Source organism: Phoca vitulina, unplaced genomic scaffold (genome assembly GCF_004348235.1).
Source record: "Phoca vitulina isolate PV1807 unplaced genomic scaffold, GSC_HSeal_1.0 scaffold72, whole genome shotgun sequence".
Classification (NCBI taxonomy): Eukaryota; Metazoa; Chordata; class Mammalia; order Carnivora; family Phocidae; genus Phoca; species Phoca vitulina.
This window is the reverse complement of record NW_022589775.1, coordinates 3,143,906-3,160,662: the sequence shown is the minus strand read 5'-3', so window position 1 is coordinate 3,160,662 and position 16,757 is coordinate 3,143,906. Positions and strand designations below refer to the sequence as shown.

At 35.1% G+C, this 16,757-nt stretch overlaps 1 non-coding gene across 1 annotated transcript; it reads right to left on the bottom strand.

Moving 5' to 3' along the window:
• Nucleotides 1-520: 520 nt before the first annotated feature.
• Nucleotides 521-624, bottom strand: LOC116625065. The gene has a single exon (XR_004297994.1). It is a non-coding gene; the product is annotated as a U6 spliceosomal RNA (small nuclear RNA).
• Between the last annotated feature and the right edge of the window lie 16,133 nt (nt 625-16,757).

The following is a 16,757-nucleotide window of genomic DNA, read 5'->3' as shown; positions in this document are numbered from 1 at the left end:
TGGTAAAATCTGCTAGCTAATATACCAAGTGTGGGATTTTCTTTTATTTGAAATAATTGTATTATTTAATGACATCTCTCTGTGTATCTATCTATATCTTTCTCAGAGACTGTTGTATCACAAGTAAATATAAGATACAAAAATAAATACCAACTTAACAAATAGTCATATCAGAGCTGAGTCATCCACTTTACAAACTAATTTATTATAAGTTGCCCTAGTGCCTTTAACAAATAATCCATTTACTGTAATTTCGTTTAGGCAATTTCTTTTCAGGAATACCTTATTGCCTAACCCTTAGTACATTTGAAGATGCCATTAATATTTCCAGAAGGAAAAGAAAACAAATCAGTCTCTGTTCTCTGGAAGTGTAAGATTATATATATATATATATATATATATATATGTGTATATATATATATATATGTCATTTTTCCCATGTCATTTAAAAAAAATTGTGTGTTGTCCTCATTACTGCTTAGTCACATGAAGACATTGTATCCTATTTTTTTTTTCCTTTTTTAATATGGAATGCTTCACAAATTTGCATGTCATACTTGTACATGGGCCTTGCTAATCTCTGTATCATTTCAATTTTACTATACGTGCTGCCAAAGGAAATACTTCTTGTTTTTAATCAAGGGGTTTTTATGTTCTTGTTAGTCATAACTACTCTGAGTTATGTTAGGAGTTTCTTATTTCCTTGTGCTTATGGGAGAAGGTAGTAGGAATTCCTGTGAATACTGGGGGGAGGGGAATTCCCTCTTCCAGCTCCTTTTGCCAGGGGAATACCAGGAAGAAACCTCTACTAAATTTTTAGGAGCACAGCTTATTCCCAGGGATTCTATCCATTTCTTGGGAACTCAGTTATTAGAATCAGCATTGGAACACATGGAGCAATTCAGTGGAATGAATACCAAGCTGACAGTTACATTTAAGTTTCTGAGAGATGTTGCAAGTAATATACAATGCTGGAATTGGACCAGAGACTAAAGTATTAGTATTGTCAAATGGAATTTTCTAATAACATTTTAGCTTTAAAATTCAGAATCAACATTTATTGACTCCAGATTGTAGATCAACATAGAGATGGGCTTGGTTTCATTCAAACACCTGACTCCAAAGTCTTCAAGCTCCTGGATATGTTGTTCTATCTTCATTTCTTGTGTTTTCAAAGCACTTCTACAGTTTGACTAGAAAAAAAAAAAAATTGACCTAATCCACAGAATCACAATATTCCTATTTGTCAGTTTTTGGAGATAAAAATTGGTAAAACATATTTATTTCCTGATTGAAGTTGTAATATTTAGGTTTTGTGTTACCAGTTTCCAGATTAGAACATTTTTCTGCCAAAGGCATTGTGTTGTGCATATAACTACCAATCTTCTCACCTCCCATATCACTACTTACTATTTTCTTTATGTGAGATGCTTTGTGATACTTATAATATTTCAGATCAGAGGAATTTGCTGTCAATTTTATGGGATAATGTGTCTGAGATTAGTAGTTTTATTTTTTTCCCCTGGTATTTCCAGTAAAGTAAACTGACACCTACAAGTTCCAATATCCAGTGGCAATTAGTCATTGCTGTTTTGTTACCTAGAGGACACGATTCAAGTTTCAGCAAGTATTCATCTTTCCCACATGTATTGTAATATCATTTATTCTATTGGCAATGTCTCTAAATATTAAATCATCTAGCTTGTGCTTCATCATCTTGTTTCTGGAAAATTAAATCTATTTGAGAATATCTTTCTTCACTAATGTGAAATAAGATCTCATTGATAATAAGCTGATGATATATAGTTATCAATTACAGGTATAAAATATGTAAAATTATATCTTAAAATCTGTTACATTAAAATGTAATCATTAAAATTTGCATACAGAAGAATAACTAAAGAACTTTACACTTAATGCAATTATTCTTACAGATCTAACAATCCTGAGACAATGATAATTTTGCATTATCCTTAACACTCCTACCATTGTGTGTTGGGTGTGGTGGGGGAAGATGTCTTGTGCATCAAATGCAATCATTCTTGAGAAATCTCATCTGTACCTTGGCTTCATTTAGATTGAGATTACGGACCATGAGCATCAGCCTGATGATACTATAAGGAAATGAAAGCTCTGTAGGGTCTTGGGAAGCAGCAAAGTAAATTTGCATGTGGAAGAAATGTAGTTTGTGGACAGATGCCAGATTTGGGTGGTTTGAAAACATGCCCACAAATTCTTTGGTATTTTCCCATCGAGAGGTGGGAATATGTCCTTTTTCCTTGAATATGGGCAGGATGACGGCCACAACCAATAAAATATGGCAGAGAATGCGATGACTTCCCAGGCTCCATCATAAAACACCAGGCAGTTTTTGCCTTATTCATTCAAACACTATGTGGGAGCCTTAAGCTTCCATGTAGGAGGACTAGCTAACCTAATGTGACCATGCCCCAAGTAAGCCCAAGCCACATGGGACTTGTGAAAGCAGTCCCAGTGCAAGAATTCCAATTGACAGACCTAACTGAGCCTGGCCTTTGAATTCTCCAAGTTCAGTTTTGTCACATATGCATATGAGAAAGCATCCAGATGATCCTCAGCCCCAGTTACTCCCAGCCATTGAAATGTTCCCAGTTAAGTCTCAAGATATCATGAATCAGAGACAGTAAGCCGGGCCTGTTGGCACTCTGCCTGAATTCCTGACCTACGGTATCCATGAATATAATAAAATATTCATTCTTTTATACCACCAAGTTTGGTTTGATTTGTCATGAGATGCTTGGTAACTGGATGACATACTCAGCATAAATCAACATAATGAAGTTCAGCTTCCGAGGATCTATTTCAGCTTCAGAACTATGATTTGAAATTTCAGGTATGATTTCCATCACTTGGAAAATTTTAAAAAAAAAATCAAAAAACAAAAAACTTTTTCCCTCACCTGGACGTACAACAGTATATATTTTTAGTAAACAGGAACTTTACATTTTTAATCATAACAGGATAGTTGTGTATTTTGTCTTAATAATAAATATTGACTCCTAATTAATTGTTTTATTTGAGTTCCTCAGGGCTCATTAATTTTTTTTAATTTAAAGATTTCGTTTATTTGAGAGAGACTGAGTGAGATAGAAAGAGAGAGAGCACGAGAGGGGGAGGATCAGAGGGAGAAACAGACACCCTGCTGAGCAGGGAGCCTGATGTAGGGCTTGTTTTGGGTCTCCGGAATCAGGACCTGAGCTTAAGGCAGATGCTTAACCAAATGAGCCACCCAGGCAGGGGCTCATTAACTTTTAACACCCAAACAAAGAAGCCTCTCATAAGGTATTTAATATGCAATTGTTTATATAAGAAAGGGAAACTGCACCTGAATAAACTTCTTATTTTCTGTTCTTCCTGTTTTTTATCTGACTTCTATTCTAACCCACATCTCTAATATAAATGATCATTATCTGGCATACATAATGTGAAGAATTTTGGAGTATTAAATCCCAGAATCTAAAGAAAGTAAGTATGGTTTTTTTTGTATAAGAAAAATAACATCAAGGTCTTTGTCATAATTCAAGCAGATACATATACTGGCTTTCCAAAAATTTTATACAGTGACATACACACATACATTTATTTGTTTTACCTCTTAAGATTTAAAGAATCTCAATAAGGTCTTTCCAAATCATTAAAGGTGAACAGAAATGATATTAAATATCAATAAACTTTGAAAGATATTGACTAATTATATAGATGTGGCTTTATCCAAAATTTAAATGAACATAATAATTTAAATTTAGTAAACATAGAAACTTTTTATTATTAGTGACATTGATGTTTTCCTTAGGAAAATCTTCCCAAAGCCACATCACCCTTAGGGGATTTGCACATGCAAGAGGAGAAATAGATTGAAATTTTATCTTTCTTTTGCTTTTGTAAATAATCTGAGGCATCTCTTTTAAAATAACCTTTAGATTTGACTCTTTGATTTGGTTGTCAATATCCATCTTCCAGAATAAACATTTTGCAATGGTACTCATGAAAACTATAGAACTGTCTTCAGCAAGCAAGCATGAGTATTCAAAACCTGCATTTGGAAATGATGATCAAATGGAAGAAATGTTATTTATGCAGAGTAGGAAAGAACTGGGATTGCACAATGCTGTAGAGTCTTCCTCAGAATGAGTATTGGCATAAATAAAACGTCAAATTCTTTTGGAATAATCGATTGTCATAACTCAGTTGTAATTAGTATAGATTGATTTCACTTCACTAAAGCCAAAACTATCTTCCCCAATAACTGTCTATAACTCACAATTAATAAATTTCATTGCCCATGGTGAATTTCATAGTGGTTTGTTGAAACAACTGTGTTTTAAGAAAACACTATTTTCTTTCTCCACCATCTTTCTCACTGAGGACAGTGCTACACTTGTCACCAAAGGAAAGGATCCAAAGGAGGTTTCAGTGGTGTCATGTGATATTGGCTCAACTCTATCTCATATGAATTGAATGAATATGTACCCACCTACCTATATATACACATATGTAAGTTGTCTTCTCCAAAATCCACATTGTATTACACCATCTTAAATATAAAGCAGCATCTCATCTCTAAATAGCAAATAGAAATAGCTTAAAAGGGAAGTAAACCTACAAATGATTGAACATATTATGTTTTTAAATACAAATTTATAAAATGTTAATGTTTTTGTACAAAGAGCAATATATTATAGGGAAATAGAATAGACCTAAAAGAACCCCACATTTTAAATATTGCTTTCATCCCATTTAGCGGTAGAAATTTTGGAAAGCTTTCCAGTATTTTGAGTGTCCCTTTCACTACAAAATGGTCCTATCATCTCTCAGGTTGTTGTGAGGGTTTATGAAGGACACAGGTGCAGAGTAAATCCTAAATGAATGTCAACTTTTTTCTCTTTTGTTCCTTTCTTGGAGCAGGATCAAAGCTTAATCATACTTACCCTCTAGTGTCTTGGAAACAGTGGACATGAAGTAAATGCTTGTAAATTATATTGACTTGTTCAATTTTTACAAAATTTTAGTCAGGTATTTTTGGTAATTTCCACTTATATTTTAAAACAAAAGAAATTTCCTCATATAGAGAATACTAAATATTTTCATGTTAATGAATCAAATTTATTCCAAGATTTTTAAACTACATTGATACGATCATTATAATTTAAAGTATTAGAAGTTATGAAAGGGTAAATACAAGTGAAAAAGTAATATCCATGACAAAATAAATAAAGCAGGAGTATATCTAATTAAATTTTAAAATTTTCTTCCTTTTTCCTTAACCCTGAATTATGCCCATGAAAAATAGCAGATTATGCAGACTAGCAGATGATGATTTTATCAAATTCTACTTTTGAAAGGATGACTATTAGCATTTCCTATATAAATTATTCTGCTATTTACCATCATAACATTAGTATAATTATTACTCTTTTAAAAAATTCATCGATTTTATTCAGTGTATATTAAGTCCTTATCATATAAAAGGGGGTATTTAGTATACTTACATCTCCATTCACCTTCCATCAACTTCCAAATTTGGGTGATCGTATAATTTTTATTTTCTGTCTATTAGTTTATTCATTCATTCATTCAAAATTATTTACTGAGCACATAATATATATCAGCCATTATTCCACGGTCTAGGAATGCAACAGTGAACAGAACAGACTTGGTGCCCACATGGAGCTTGAATTTCGAGGGAAGAGACAGATACTAAAAGTAAATGAAGTAATTATGAAGTGATGTGGCAGACACATCTTGCCTTGTCTTTCTTGTCTTTATAGAGAATACTGGTAGTGCTATTTTTTAAAGATTATTTATTTATTTGACAGAGAGAGAGCACACAAGCAGGTGGAGCTGCAGAGGGAGAGAGAGAGAAGCAGACTCTCTGCTGAGCAGGGAGCCTGATATGGGGTTAGATCCCAGGACCTTGGGATCATGACCTGAGCCAAAGGCAGATGCTTAACCGACTGAGCCACCCAGGCACTCTGGTGGTGCCATTTTGAATGAATAGTGGAATAAGATCTCTCTTAAGGGATAATATTTAACTGAGACCTAAAGGTTGAAAAGGAAACAGCCAGGAAGATACTAGGGTCTTAGAGCATTCCTTGTAAAGGGAGCTGTGATTACATAGAGACATTTCCAAGATGCAAAAGCATGAAGGAAGCCCAGAAATGGATCCACAACTATATGGTCAACTATTCTTCAACAAAGCAGGAAAGAATATTCAATGGAAAAAAGAGAGTTTCTTCAACAAATAGTGTTGGGAAAACTGGACAGCAACATGCAGAAGAATGAAACTGGACCACTTTCTTATACCATACACAAAAATAAATTCAAAATGGAGGAAAGATCTAAATGTGAGACAGGAAACCATCAAAATCTTAGAGGAGAACACAGGTAGCAACCTCTCTGACATGGGGTTGTAACAACTTCTTACTAGACAACTCCCTGGAGGCCAGGGAAACAAAAGCAGTTTGGGACTTCATCAAGATAAAAAGCTTCTGCATAGTGAAGGAAACAATCAACAAAACTAAAAGGCAACCTATGGAATGGGAGAAGATGTTTACAAATAACATATCTGATAAAGAGTTAGTATCCAAAATCTATAAAGAACTTATCAAACTGAAAACACCCAATAAACAAATAATCCAGTTGAGAAATGGGCAGAAGACATAAATGGACATTTTTCCAAAGAAGACATCCAAATGGCTAATAGATACATGAAAAGATGCTCAACATCACTCATTATCAGGGAAACAGAAATCAAAACCACAATGAGATACCACCTCACACCTGTCAGAATGGCTAAAATTAACAACACGGTAAACAATAGGTGTTGACGAAGATGTGGAAAAAAGGGAATCCTCTTGTACTGTTGGTGGGAATGCAAACTGGTGCAACCACTCTGGAAAACAGTATGGAGGTTCCTCAAAAAGTTAAGAATAGAACTAATGGATGATTCAATAATTGCACAAAATACAGTTTCAAAGAGATACATGCACCCCAATGTTTATAGCAGCTTTATCAACAACAGCCAAACTATTGTTCAAATGTCCAAATGTCCATCAACTGATGAATGGATAAAGAAGATGTGGTACATACACACACACACAATGGAATGTCACTCAGCCATCAGTAAGAATGAAATCTTGCCATTTGCAACAACATGGATGAAGCTAGATTGTATTATGCTAAGTGAAATAAATCAGAGAAAAACAAATACCATTTGATTTCACTCATATGTGGAATTTAAGAAACAAAACAGATGAACAAAAAAAAGAGAGAGGGAAGCAAACCATAAGAAGCTGTTAAAGATAGAGAATAAACTGAGGGTGATGGAGGGAGGTGGGCAGTGGGATGTGTTAAATGGGTGATGGATATTAAGGAGGGCACTTGCTGTGATGAGCCGTGGGTGTTGTGTGTAAGTGGTGAACCACTAAATTCTACTCCTGAAATCAATATTACACTATATGCCAACTAACTAGAATTTAAATAAAAATTTGAAACAAACATAACAATAGCACACAAAAACCCACAAAAGCATGATGGCCTGAGGAAGAGAACAGGGGTCTGAGATTCAAATTTTATTACTAAAATTTTGTCTTTGTCTCTCTGTTTTGGGTCCTCTGTGTATGTGTGTATGTATTTAACCAGCTCTCTTTTCATTATGGCCCCGTAAAGCTCCATGCTCACATTCTTTCACCTTGTCTGCCACAGGAGAATAAGGTTTTCTTTTTTCTTTTGTTTTTTTAGTAACTTCAGTTAAAGCACTGACATATTTCTTATGGGTCAGAATTGATTCATGTGATTGGCTAAATCTGAAATATAGGCTGATGCTTAGAGCAGTGAAGGAATACATCCTATCTGAACCACATGGAATAAGTGGGGGAAAAGTGACTTCCTAAACCATAATTAAGGTGCTGTTACTATAGAATGGATGAATGGATACTAATCAATGAGTGGCCAATATAGAAGCCTTGAAACATGAAAGTGGACTTGTCAGTAGGCAATTTGGTGCTATATCTAGATATGTGTTGGAGATTTTAAAAAATGGCAGTCATCAAGAGATAGATGATATTCAAGAAAATGAGAAAAATTTAAAGGAAGTAAGAAAAAGTATAGAGCAGAGAAAATAGCATAAAACCTACCTCCATGGAACTCCAATTTAGAAGTTGAATAGACAGTAGAAAGCCAGCAGAACAGTCTACAAAGAAGCTCTTCTGAATAGCTGAATGATCTGGAAAAGTACAAGAGGCTGGGATCTTCTGCAGACAGTTATGTATCTGACTATCGCTAGACTTGCCACCTGTTCTTTGTGACTGTTCACGGAGACACTAGTTTTCTTTGATACAGATGGGAAGGATTCTCTTTTATGCAACCATCCTGTGCTTCTTTTGGATTATATTTGCTCTATTCAGTTGCTTCTCCAATGCAATACCAATGCTACATTCCAGAAACTCCTCAAAGTCAGTGAAAAGCATTAATAACACACATCCTTGCTTTCCAGAACCATGTTTTGGATTTGCACATTTTAAAATAAATTTACCTTCATTTCCACAGGATATTGAGAGGGAAGGAGCTAAATGCCTTCCCCCAATCTGCCACTTTTCACTAGCAGTCTAAACATTATTTTCTATAAAATAATTTCCTGAAATTTCCATGTATTAAAAAAAATCCTGCTGTGTAAACTTCGTAATAATTCCCCCCTGGAAATTGAGATTGAGTTTAAGTAATTGAGTAAAATTAACACTTAACTAATGTGTTTTCTTTCTAATTTTTTAAATAGTTTAAGGCTTTTGGGGCAAGAGAAGCTCATTTTATAACTTTCCAGAACATCTATATTATAAACCACTTACCTAATGTAACATTTTGATATTCTTGGTTTTACTTAGAAATTGCACTTTTGTTTTTGTATCAAAATGGGAATAAATGATTTTTAAAAATTTCATCTCTTTGAAAAAAGAATGCATGCATCCATGCATCTTCTTGTTGACTGAGTCATTTGCTTCTGAAAGTTTTGATAGAGTACGCCTCCCTAAACCAGTTTTCATTTAAAACTTTAGGGAAAAATATTCAATACTGCTACAATAGAATACTTACTTCAAATGATACTATTGTTAATAAGTAGCTATAACTCTGTGGGTAAAATGACCTGTCAAAGAGAGCTCATTTATAAAATCCCTTTATAGAATTGTTGCTAGTCTTAGTGTTATAAAAAATGAAATAGAGCAACAAGCACATAATAGTTACTTAATCCATGTATGCTGACTATTTTACATAAAAATCAACTTCACAAACAACTCATAGATTTCTAGTTGGAGCATTTTGTTTAGTAGGTATTTTCACACTCAGTTGAACAAACATTTAAAAATCTGACATGAAACCAGTTTACATGGTTCACATCCATTTTAAAAGCAAATATTCTGTTCATTTTTCTCATTTCTTTCTGGCACTACCAAAAACCAGATGATATTATGCTGTGAAACACAAATTTGTTATTGAGCTTTTCCAGCTGTGAAGAAAGAAAGAAAATCCCACACTTTTTAAGCACAATGTATAAGGAAAACATTTTTTCACGGCAGGTAAATATATACCATGGCTCTTAACTACATCCAGGTGAGTGGTCTTATTTCAAATTGTTCTTAAAATAATCATGATGCTAATGAGAGCTCAGCTAGTCAAGTGGGAATATCTTTTGATTTTGTGGCTGGTTCTGTTTTGAGCCTTATTCTTTACATAAAACAGGACATTTTTCCCCTGAGATAAGAGTTGATAGTATCCAGTAGAAAGCTGACACAACAGCCTATATTCTGAATAGAAATATGGCAATTTTCGTTTAGCCTTTTTATTTGATACTATTGTGACATCAGCAGATTTTTCGCTCTTCTAAACTTTAGTCATCATCACTAAATGTGAATAATTATGAATTCACCTCATTATCATGTGTGTGTTAAAGAACTTAACCTAATGACAATCCAAGAGTAGGCTGCCTGCATGTTACAGCCATTTCTTCTTTTTCTATAAGAAAGGCCACAGTTCAAAGTGAAACTGTGTAACTCCTCATGGAAATTGTTTTTGTATTGAACTTTGTCAGAATTACACACACCATTTTCCAGATATTTTATTTGGTAACCTATAGCTGTAAACATTTAGTGGGCAAATAAGTATATTAATGTAGCTGCAGCATCCCATTGTCTTGTAATAAATCTAAGGAAATAGGAGCCTACAGGGTAAAGAAATTCATGTGTCTTCCATGTTATATCTTTGGTTTCCAGGATACAATGTCTTTTAGAGTTTATTCCTCTGTTCAAAAGACATAGCATTCAAGATCATCCTGGGGAAGAGTACATGAAAAGAATTTTTGGCCCCCTGGATGTCGGAAATTTTTTCATTTTATTTTCATGCTGAATTAATAGTTTGGATGGTGTGTTAGTTTCCTATTGCTGTTATAATATAAATTTATCATAAATGTAGTAGCTTAAAACACTATGGATTTATTTATATTGGCTTGGGGACTTTTGCTTTGGAAACACCTCCTCAAGTATTTTTCAGAGAGGTATCCGGGCTGGACCTCCTACTGTGACCTCTAAGGAGACCAATAAGCCTGCAAGCTTTATTTGAATTTAAGCTTACATGGATGTTACTTATATTCCAGAGTGGAACATCAAGCCCTTGGAATGACACCAATCTATGTAATCTGCTGCCTGTGTGGTCCAATGTGCATCCTGATTACTTCTTTCCTAAGAAGAACAAGGGACTCTTGAGGGACACCAATCCCCTTACGTCTCCTGTAAACCCTTCCATTGAATTGCTAGGGTTATTTGCCCAAAGTTTGCTATGGTGCATTCAGGTGCTGGTTTCTGTTTTTTTTGTTTTGTTTTGTTTTGTTTTTTTCTTACTTCTCTATCCTAGGGCAAACGGAAGGGTGAGGAGGGGACAGAGGGGCTGGGGAGATAGGGGAGATAACCTGGTAAGGTTAGGGAGAGGAAGTCACAGACTCAGGGGCTTCAAACAATACAAATATGTTCTCATACAGTTCCAGAGATCAGAAGTCTAAAATGGATCAGCAATGCTGCATTTCTTCTAAAAGTATTAGAGGAAAATTTGTTTTCTTGCCTTTTATAATTTTTAGAATCTGAATTTCTTGGCCTCTGACCGCATCCTACATCTTCAGATGTCTTCTAATCTTTCTCTCAGCTTCTATCATCACGTTGCCTTTTTCTGACTCTCGCCTTTCTGCCTCCCTCTTATTAGGACCTTTGTGATTATATTAGGCCTAGCCAGATAAACCAGAATATTTCCCCATCCTTGGCCTAACATCTCCAAATCCATCTGCACCAAAAGGTAACATATTCACAGGTTGTAGGGATTAGGGTGTGGGCATCTCAGAGGACCATTATTCTGTGTACTGCAGATGCCCAGAGATTCATCTTCCTCCCATGTGCTGAGAACATTCATCTTATTCCCAGATCTCCCTGAGTCTCAAGCATGACAGCATCATCTCAAATTCAAAGTTTCATGTAAGTCTCATCATCAAAGGCACAAGTCTCATTATCTAAATCAACTAGATTAAGTATGAGTGAAGCTCTCAGTATAATCCATCCCTGGACAAATCCATCCGTCTTCATCTGTGGATCTGCAAAACCAGAAAACACCTTACCTGCTCCCAAAATACAATGGTGAGATAGACATAGGGTAACATTTATCAATGTCCTCATTCAAAAAGGGTTAAAATGGAAAGAAAAGGGGGTCACCAGTCCAAAACAATGTCTAAATGGGCAAGTAGCATTAGGTCCCAACGCCTTGAAATAATCCTTGGGGTTCTGGCTGTCCACAGATCTCTCTTGGATAATCCCATCCGTGTTCCTGGCTTCTGATTCCATGGCTGAGGGGATCTATGAGTCATTTGTCTAATTTCTCATAGAGCCTCATGTGTAATTGAATACTCTGATCTTTTGATCTTTCCAAAGCACTAGCAAAAGTTTATCCAGCCACACCTTTGGCTTTCTCTTCAGGGCAGGCTCTCTTGACAGTGAATCTTCTAGTTTTAGTGTCTTTGCAATCTGGCTAGGCTAAGAATTTCACATATAATCAGGTCCTATTTCCTTTTGCTTTGACAGTGCTTCCCTCAATCTCTCTTCTCTCACATTTTACCATAAGTGGCAGGAAGGATCAAGGTTCTACCTTCCACATATTGGTTAGAAATCTACTCACCTATCAAGTTCCTTGCTTACAAATTTTGCTTTCCGTAGAACTGTAGAATGTAATTCCACCAAGCTTTCTGACATTTTATAAGGATCCTTTTTCCTCCAGCTTCTAATAACATTTTCCTCTTTCCCTTCTGAGGTTTCACGAACAGTGACTTTATGTTCAATTTTTACCAACATTCCAGGTATGATCATTTAGGTATTGCCTGAAATGGATAAGCATAGATTGGGGTGAGAAATATTTTTACTCAGGAATGCGTAATTAGTGCTTCCTGTGAGAAGCGCCGTACTACTGATTCTCAGTTTTTCCATATGACCTGCTCTCCATCTGGAGGTTGTTATTATTTTTTGTTTTTTAATATTATTGAGATGTTAGGCCCTTTAAATTGGAAACCCATGTTCCTAAGTTATGGATAATTTTCTCATATTAATTTGTTGGCAATACGCTTTTCTTCTGAAACTCTTTTATTTCTGAAACTTTTTATTCAGTTATTGAGCTTCTTGTGTTAATCCTGTAATTTAGAAATCTTTCTTTCTTTCTTGGCATGTGTTTTGTTCTATTTGTTTTCTCCTGTAAGTTTTTTTCAGATTTCAAGAACCTTTACTTAACTCTCTTTTTTTTAAATTTTTTTAATTTTTATTTATTTGACGGAGAGAGACAGCAAGAAAGGGAACACAAGCAGGGGCAGTGGGAGAGGGAGAAGCAGGCTTCCTGTGGAGCAGGGAGCCTGATGCAAGGCTCGATTCCAGGACCCTGGGATCATGACCTTAGCCGAAGGCAGACGCTTAATGACTGAGCCACCCAGGCACCCCTTAACTCTGTCTTTTAACTTAAAAATTATATTATGTTGTTCTATTTTCTTTCATTATTTTCTATTTTCTCTCAGGGTACTATTTATATAATTTTTGGAATATTAATTTTTCCTACAATATCTGTGTTTTATAGAGTTCCCTTTTATCTACATTTTTGTTTGTTTTGATATCTTTCATTTAGAAATTTAAAAAATATCTGGTGATCCTCAACTAGCTATTAATGATTTAAAATGTGGCTCTAAAAATACTCTTTGGACACTCTGTGTGTATGAGTAGGACTTTTTGTACAACGCTCTTTACTACAGTGATCAAGCAAGGTCCAGACATTGCATCATGGCGTCTCCAAAACATTATTATCAATTTTCCTATTCTTTGAAGCCATTTGTTATTCCCAGAGAAGGATGGTCCAATCTGTTGGTAGCCAGCAAGGGAGAAAATGAGACTTTTATTATAATGCTTGCTTTTCCCTATGCTATCTTAACATCTAAATTACAACCTCCAATACGCTTCATGTTTCTGAGATGGGAGATTTGGTGGTCCAGTGTCCCCAGAAAGTAAACTTTCCATTTTTTTCCCCTTGGGGATGGGGTTAGTTACTTGACTACAAGAGGTTGGAAAGAGATTAGGGTTTCAGATTCCTGACATATATAATTTCCATAGACCTGATTTCAGTTCCATACCATCCCCTTATGTTTGGAGGCATCTGATATCTCTGATAGCTGATATCGTCCAGAGTCAGTTATAATTACTATTAAATGTACTAGATTTTGTGAGTTTTATCTTTCAATGAAAGGATAAAATGGCACTCGCTCTTCTTCACCTAGAAATGAGTAATTGTTTTTTCCAATAACACTAACTACATTTTAGATGATGTCTCTATGACCACTGATTTTGAGATTTTTTTAAAATTTTCACTGGAATAATTGGAATATAGATTACTTCTAAAAATTAAAAAAATAAATAATGTTCCTGGATCAAAAGTCTCAATAGGCTTAAAATGATAATGCTCCCTAAATCCATCTGTAGATTCTACAATATTAATCAAAATTCCAGCATTCCTTACTTATATTGACATGCCAGTTCTAAAATTTATATGGAAAATAAAAGACTTAGAATAGCCAAAACAATTTTGAATAACAAGAACAAAGTTGGAGGAACTTGCAGTAAGTTCCAGTTTCCCCCAGTATTTCCGAAGGTGGATTTCTAGTGAGTTCTGCCAGTGTATTACCCAACTTCTCTGCATCTTGTGAGCTATAATGACTCTCCCCAGTGAGATTTGGGTCTCAGCCCCAGACGGGGTTGACCTCTTCTCTAGGTGTTTTACTTCAGTCCTAGGGGTGATGGCTGCTGCCTCTATCAGCTATTGCTATATTTTTTTAGGGTTCTACTTGCCTATGAGTCAATTAACCATTGCTCCAATTCCCACATTAAAAGTTTTTATGTTAAAGTTTTCCTGCTAAAATTATTGTGTGGTTTCTGTGTCCTGACTGACACCCGATGCATACATTTCCCCCAAAATGGAAATAAACCAGTCTAATGGAATATTTATCAGCAATAAAATGGAATGTACTTCTGATAAATGCAATTATACTGGCAAATACTAAACATTACTGTAAGAGAAAGAAGCCATAAAAAGACTATATACTGTATGATTTACATGACATTCTGAAAAATGTGGTTGTGAGGGGTAATCACTACAAATCTACTTGAGGGTACATTTTGGGATGAAGTAAATATTCCATATATTGTTTGTGGTAGTGGTTCCAGGATGGCATTCATTTGGCAGCCTCACAGAACTGTCCCACAAAAGGTGAATAAAATGTGCATAAGTTATATCTATATAAATCTGAACAACCAGAAAAAAATATATATTTTTAGAATGTTATGGATAGATAATACTATTCAATGCAGAATCAGAAGGTTTTCTATAACTATATTTTGTTTGCTACAGTTCTGAATTTATAAGTCTTTTGTCCACTTAAAGGAGAATATTCTTAACATATATTCTTACAAATTCTCCAGCAACTCCTCAAAAGTATGAGTCATTTTAATTAACTTTATATTGGCCTTATGTCTTCTTACAGTTTGTTTTCTCTAGAATTAATGATTACCTTTCTTTTGTCTTAAATTTTGCCATTGGCACATCATCAATATTTTCTAAAATTTATTTATTTTATTTTAATTTTTTATCCTTTAACATGTTGAATTTTTAATTTTTTTATTATGTTCAATTAACCAACATATAGTACATCATTAGTTTTTTTATGTAGTGTTCAATGATTCATTAGTTGTATATAACACCCAGTGTTCATCATCACACATGTCCTCCTAATACCCATCACCTGGTTACCCCATCCCCCCACACCCTTCCCTTCTGTAATCCTCAGTTTATTTCCAAGATTTAGTTCTACTCTTCCCTGAAAGACTTTTTTCTTCCAAAGGATTTGCTTTTGCATCCTATGTCCTGACCAAGTCTGAACTTGTCCTTTTGGGTCCTTCCTTCTCTATTTCACTGGATTCGTTATCTCCTGTATCTCTTGTTTTGTTTTGTTTTGTTTTTGTTTGTTTGTTTGTTTTACTGTTTACTTTAATAATTTCACCACTGATGGGGCACCTGGGTGGCTCAGTCGGTTAAGCATCTGACTCTTGATTTCGGTCAGGTCATGACCTCAGGGTGGTAGGATCAGCCCCAGGTTGGGCTCTGCGCTCAGCATGGAGTCTGCTTGTCCGTCTCCCTTTGCTCCTCCCCCTGCTCAGGCTCTCTCTCTCTCTCTCTCTCTCCAAAATAAATAAAAACCTTTAAAAAATAAAAAAAATAAGTTCACCACTGGTTTCCTAAAAACAGATGAATGTGAGCTAAAATTTTTGAGACCTAAAATATCTTCATTTTTTTACTATATTTTGATAGATATAAAATTATAGACTGAAATCATTTCCCACAAATCTTAAGATTGGGTTTTTTTTTAATTTCAGGAATTACAGATGAGGTGACTAATGCCACGTTGATTCTCATTCTTTTGCCAGTAAACTGTTTTTTTCTTGTAAAAGTTTTTAGCTGATACTTCAAAGTGATGTCAATCTATACACCTATTTTTAATCTTTCTAGGAGTTTTGTGAAACCCTTTTCATTTGAAGACTTCTGTTTTCTGTTCAGGAAAATCTCCTGCACTGAGTTCTTTGGTAATTCTCTCTCTTCTCTTTCATGAAGGCTCTTTGGAAGCCCCTGGTTTTCTGGGAGCATTGCTCCTTTCTGGTGATTATTTTTCTTCCAACACCATCTTTCTGTATTTTGTTATGAGTTATTATTGTAACTGAACTAACATGAGCTCCCTCCTTAGTGAGTTCAAAATAGAAACTACACCAGTGATTGTTACACAAAGGAAACTTTATTTGCAGCAAATAAGGAGATCATAGGGTATAACTTCCAAAGTCATAACTCCCTAAGCAAGGGTGAATGGATTCCTTTTATTTAGACTTAGGATGAATATTTTAAAAAGGGAGCCTTGTCATCATATATAGTGGTGGGCATGAGATCACCCATGGACCTTAAGGAAACATACCTATACATACATCATATGTTACGTAAATGAGGCTTGTGCTCCTCCTTGGGCAGAGATGCTAGTATTATAATGAGGTAAAAATAACTGTTGGTCCCTCCATGGCCCATCTGTGCAGGCCTGAGTTGGGGGTTAAGTTCAGACTGGTCTGGGT